The sequence below is a fragment of the Propithecus coquereli genome, unplaced genomic scaffold (genome assembly GCF_000956105.1).
Source record: "Propithecus coquereli isolate 6110/MARCELLA unplaced genomic scaffold, Pcoq_1.0 Scaffold581, whole genome shotgun sequence".
NCBI lineage: Eukaryota > Metazoa > Chordata > Mammalia > Primates > Indriidae > Propithecus > Propithecus coquereli.
The window spans coordinates 407,914-414,304 of NW_012151741.1; the positions used below are offsets into that span (position 1 = coordinate 407,914).

A 6,391-nucleotide genomic window follows, 5' to 3' on the forward strand; every position below is an offset into this window, starting at 1 on the left:
AAATTTCACTAAGCTTTAGTTTCCTGTTTATAAAATGGAGGTCATAACAGTACTTCCCTCATAGGTTTTTGTGAACCCTGAGATTTAAAAAGTACAGTGTTTATAATAATGAAGGGCAAAAACCAAGAACCTAACAAATGTTAGCCCTACAACAAAAAACTCATTCATTTGTCCCCCCAAATCTATAACAAGTACTATCTACTGTCACCATAGTTTCATATACAAAAAGAAAAAATTCTCACTAAAGTGAAAATGACAATGTCACTCTGGACCTGTGAAAACTCTGTCATGGACCACTACCAGTCTGTGACCCGTATTTGGGTCGGTCCATTAAAGCGACGAATGTTACTGGCTTGGAAGGGGAATAAAATCAATTATTAGGAACCCACTTCAGTGGGAATCTGGAACATGAGATAAGAGTGGAAGCATGGGTATAATCTGGGTAAACAAAGGGAAACATCTATTTTTTTTTTTTTCCAGGTACCTAAGAAGATACTCTTTCCTTACCTGGAGGCATTTCAGTGTTATGTGAAACATCACTTCTCTTAAAGCTATAACAGTATTGATTTTAACATATTTTAACCTTCTCCAAAAGAACCAGAGCATGAATCCTGCAAGTGATCACTTTCACATTTTAAGAATAATAGTCTGGGGGATGTTTGTCTTCCTATGAAAACTACAGGCACTGCCTTACCAAAGGCGCTTCAATACTTCACTGTTTGTGAAAAGTACCAATTCATAAGAAATTTAAAAGGATATGTATACTATGTCCTCAGCAAAATAACTGCTAACGCAATTATGATGTAATTGTAATGACTGTCAAGTGTTTGCTGTAGACAGTGTTACACGTTTACTGATGTTAGTGGATTATTACTGGCTTGTACACACAAATACCGGATCGCTATGGCTCAGCTATTCTTAATACAATGCTGTCTTCGTTACCACCCAACTCACTGAAAAATGCTGTTGATGCTCAGCGTGCCTTCTCTTCCTTTATAAACTGTCCCGGTGGTAGCTTTCTACAGTAAACGCCCAAGGAGCTTGTAAAGAAAAGAACTATGAATTTTTTTCTGGGAAAAATTCTATACGTAAACTTTATGCCCCAAATATGCTAAGCATTATTGTTTTGTCTTTCCTCTTTCTGTTACTGCAATATATTCTTATTTAAAACATAATAAATTATAATCCATAGTTAAAATAATGTATTCCTTCTATTTCTTAGGAACCTTTAGCATCAGCATTCTTGACATGTTTTCTTCAGCAATGAGCAGGAACAAATTCTACCAAATGAATAGAAAGCACATGACTTTGAACACGTAATACAGAGGAAGAACAGTGCGTATAACACAGCATAATAGCTACGCGCGAGCTGCGTAGATGGATGCCTAATGAAAGCTACGCTACCTCAGTGTGACTCCTAATCCAGTGCTCTCCACAGTGTGGTCCTGGACCAAGAGCATCATCAGCACCTGGGACCTTGCTAGATCTGCAAATTCTCAGGCCCTACTCCACACCTTCTAACTCAGAAACCCTGGAGGTGGGACTCAGCCACCTGTTTTATGAGGACCTCCAGGTGACTCTGATCCACGCTTAAGTTTGGAAACACAGACTTCAACTCGGAGTCTCCCTTTTCTCGTCTGTAAAATGGGTTTGCAAGAAGGACCTCCCAAGACCAGAGCGGTGAACGGATCAGGGGAAAATTACTTTCGCCCTCATGCAGACATCTTTCATCATCTTTTTTTAAATCAAAGACCCAAATTAAGGCGTCTAAGGCCATCTGAATGATGTGCTGCCTGCTGCCCCAGGCTGGGACCGAAACGTGCTGACTGCCAGCAGCAGGCCGGATACCAGAACAGGCCTCTGGCTGCAGGGCAGGCCCTAAAGATCTGGCCACTGAAATCACAAGTGGGCAAAATGCCCCAGAAGTAATATTTTATCCCCTTATAAGCTGAGGCCACGCTGCTTCGCAGTGACAAATGACAGTAGGAGGAGAATAAACACTGATCTCTCAGGCCCCAGAAGACACTGGCTTCCTAACCCCACTTAACTCTCCCCAGAGCGCAGGCGAAGGGAGTTCTCCTAATTGACGTCAGCTGCTCTAAGGGAAGGAATGCCACGACCTTAAGCTTGGCCGCCGGTCCACTCTCGCATCCAGGAACCAAGCCAGAGGGTTCTCCTGGCAACCGCCTGACATGCTAAACGGGCAGGCCCGGCCACCGAGGGAACCCTGCGCTGCCCCGGGGGACAAACCCCCACCGCAGGAAACAGACAAACCGGAGAGATTAGCGGTTTGCCCAGCTGATGCCGGCCTGTCCCCTCGGCCCAGGGAGCAGAAAATGAGTTCTAAATCGCTCCATTCAAATTCCTGAGCTCCCGGTCTGCTTCTGCTTTACAAAGGAGCGGAATGTTCTCCGGTGAGTCAAAGGGAAACGAGGAAAATATGAGAACTCCAAGGAGAAATGCAAATCGGATCCCTGCAGAAACCATCTGATACTGAAGAAGTCTTTTGAGAGATACTGATTTTTACTAAACACAAACAAAGCAGATGTTTAAAGCTCAAGTTTAACACCAATTTTAAAAGGCCCTGTGTGAAAACTGGACTCGGTCCCCACACTCTGCAAAGTCATGGCCAGGGCTCCCTTGGACGAGAATGCAAGGTTCCTGCCCCCCTTTTTCCCCAAGTTCCTCCCGACTCCACCCCACTCGTCTAGGATGCTAGTCCAGCACCGACTGGCTTATGTAACTCTCCTGTGCAAAGGTCCTGCGACCCTCCACTGTTTACAGAGCAGTGTCAGGAGGCCCAGCATCTGAACCTGGCCTTCTGCCCTCAGTCTGAGCCCCGCACCCCACCTCTCACTCCCTGCTCCACCCTCTCTTCTCACAGCAAGCCTCAAAGAACATTCCTTGCCACTTTACAAAAAAATACCAGTGTCTTCAACGTGCTGCTGTTTACCTCTGTCAAGAAATGTCCTTCCCCAGCTTTTCCACGTGGGAAAATGTCCCTCATCGTACCTGATCCGATTCATTATCACGCACGCCGTCAGGGCTTTCTTGGCTCCCCACATGCCCTCTGCTGAGTTCCCGCGCCAGTTTGTAGGCACCTCCATTATAGTTCTTAAAAAATGAAACAGTGATTATCTGTTCACGTGTCTGACTTCCCAGTCAGACCTTGAGGCATCCAGCCAAGTACTGTGTCCCGTATGTTTTATCGTCTCCAGTCCTAGCCTTCCGAGTAGGGTCTCAGTGCATACTGAAGACGGGTAGTTCTCCCGCTATTTAATGGTTTCTTAACTCAGAGATGGAGCATAACCATCAGTGGGCGTTGTGAGGGAAACCTTAGCCATTTAGAAGGTAGGAAAACATTCTGGCTTTAAATTAACTATATCCACTTGGATACTTCCTCATTCGCTTGAGTAAATCTAGATCATATCCTTTAATTTAATCAACAGTTCCATGTGCTGATCTTTGGTTCAATATTTGTTTCCGTGTATCCTGTTATATGCTGAGCCCCTGGGGGGGCAGAAACCAGGCCTTATTCAACTGTGTGTAACCCACGCCACCTGCACCAAGTAAATGCCCAACGAGGGTGTGTTAAACTGAATTACCAAAATGAGTTGCCACACGGATGGCTGCCACATTTTTTTTAAAAAAAAACATTCCATTTGTATGTTTGCAAGGAAAGAAGAAGTTCAACTCGATTTTCAGAAAAAAGTCAGAGGGAAAATACTTTTCTTCACTAAATGCCTGCAACACAGAAATACATTCTTCAGCTTGAATCTCTGAAACAGCCATCATCCTCACCAGGCAAGCTAACAGGGAAAAAAAAGCAGGGCTTGCCTCATGCCTCCTTTGTTTTGATCAGGGATCTGATACAGTCTGGATAACTGTCCCCTTCAGATCCCACGCTGAAATCTGATTCCCAGTGATGGAGGCGGGGCCTAGCGGGGGTGTCTGGGTTGTGGGGGTGGGTGCCTCGTGAATGGCTCGGTGCCATAGGCAACAAGTAAGTTCTCACAAGAACTGACTGTTAAAGAGAGCCTGGCACCTCCCTGCCTCCCCTCTCCTGCTCCCTCTCTCGCCATGTCAAACACCTGCTCTCCTCCACCATGAATGGCAACTTCCTGCGGTCCTCATGACAAGCGGATGCGAATGCCATGCTTCTTACACAGCCTGCAGCACCCCGAGCCGAATAAATCTCTTTTCTTGATAAATTACCCAGCTTCAGGTATTCATCTATAGCAACACAAATGGACTAAGGACCCACAGATAAACTTCATCTCTACTGCCATGAAGAGGGCTTGCCGTCCAGTCTAAATCCATATGCTAGACCCACACCCCATGAGAGGACGTCCACACTGCTTCATCTCTCTCTCCAGAGGGACGGATGCAGGGAGGCTGGGGACCAGGCAGCTTCCTGGTCCTGTCTTCTTCAAAATAAAACATACTGCGTTTTCAGGGGAAAAATCTTAAATGAATGCCAACCTTTTATTGCTTTATAAACACTTGAAGGCGGAAGCTTTGTTCATTTAAACGTTAGAGAAATGCTAAAGGAATGAAGGATTATCCAGATTTCCAATAACTAGGACACAAATTCCTAGGTTTTTCTTAAATGAGGGCAAACGATGGCAGATGTTAGCACAACTCTTCTCTAAACATCTGAGAGTGAAACGTTTTTATTAATAAAAAGTAGGAGGGAAGGACTGGAGGGAAAGTTAGGAGTGGCTTTGTATGTAATTATAAAATATTTGCCATTTGTTTTGTTTGGAGAGTTTTTCTGTCTGCTACACTTAATGTTGAATTCCGTGCACGGAGTCACTGGTCGTAACTAACAGAGTTAGTCGATGGCTGGATTCAGTCACTGCTGGTTTGACAGCAGGTTAATACCACTGAAGCCAACTCTGCCTCCTGCCTGACCCTAACCAGAAGTTATTATTTTTTTGAATTATAAACAAGAAAAAACAGCATTTCCAGCCAAAAATAAAATGTAAATAACATCAAGGTCTTTGGAATAGGAAATATTAGGAACATTTTGATCAAGGAGGGTGTGGTCTGATATTCAAAAGAGCTACCTTTCTCTTAACGGTCACATTCAAATATATATGTGAAGACCAATAATTTTTGAAGAAGCAATTTAGATATATTTAAATGTCTCCTTTATTTCAAAAAGGATAATATTCTGTGTCTCAATGTTTTTCTATGTCAAAATGATCACATTTAAGAGACAAAAACATTTTTAGCTTCTCTAAAAATGAAAACCTCCAAGTTCAGCAAACTCCACAAAGTCTATAGATGCTTTATATTACACAAAATTTTTTCTGACAAGATTTAATTTTTATGGGCCGGGCGCGGTGGCTCACGCCTGTAATCCTAGCACTCTGGGAGGCCGAGGCGGGCAGATCATTTGAGCTCAGGAGTTCGAAACCAGCCTGAGCAAGAGCGAGACCCCATCTCTACTAAAAATAAAAAATAAGTTAATCAGACAACTAAAAAAATTAGCCGGGCATGGTGGCGCATGCCTGTAGTCCCAGCTACTCGGGAAGCTGAGGCAGGAGGATCTCTTGAGCCCAGGAGTTTGAGGTTGCTGTGAGCTAGGCTGACGCCACGGCACTCACTCTAGCCCAGGCAAAAGAGTGAGACTCTGTCTCAAAAAAAAAAAAAAAAAAAAAGATTTAATTTTTATGGCCTAAAAGAAGCACACTTATGCAAGACATGTTTCTGATCCTAAGAAGTAACAGGACTGAAACACTCAAAAAGTGAAGTCTCATTTGCTAGGTATAAAACGCTACAGGAAAGAGAGAAATATGGTCTTCTTCCTAAAGTCCAGTGTTTCTCAAACTTTAATGTGCATCAGAATTACCTAGAGGACTTCATAAAACACAGGTTGTCGGGCCTCACCCAATACAACCAGTTCAGCAGTTCTGGAGGGGGGCCTGAGAATTTACATTTTGACAACTTTCCAGGTGATGACGACGGCGGTGCTAGTCTGGGGCTCACACTTTGAGAACCACTGCTTTAGCTTAGGTGCTTACTCAGTCACCGCGGATGTATTATGATACTTTGTCTGATCTCTCCCAATGAATATCCCACATTCTTTATGCCACTTAGTATTCCTACTGGCAAACAATGTTACTTCTTAAAGTATTATCACAGAAATCTTTACCATCTCCCAGTTGTACACCATCTTTTAGAGTATCGCAATCTCATATATATTCAACACATGAACACAAAAATATTTGTGTATATATAAAATATCCTTAGTCCTTTAATGTGTAGATTCAACAGTAAAAGATTATGGAATACCTCACTTAGTAGAATGTGTTCCAGCTCTATCCAGGAGTATACAAGAGGTGTTATATCACCATTGTTTCTTAAAGCTGAATAGTACTCCATG

The 6,391-nt window shown here is 43.4% G+C and overlaps 1 protein-coding gene across 1 annotated transcript in view; it reads right to left on the reverse strand.

Moving 5' to 3' along the window:
- The window catches only part of PPP3CA (protein phosphatase 3, catalytic subunit, alpha isozyme), a 334,145-nt gene that overhangs the window by 167,156 nt on the left and 160,598 nt on the right, over positions 1-6,391 (reverse strand). The window lies entirely within an intron of this gene.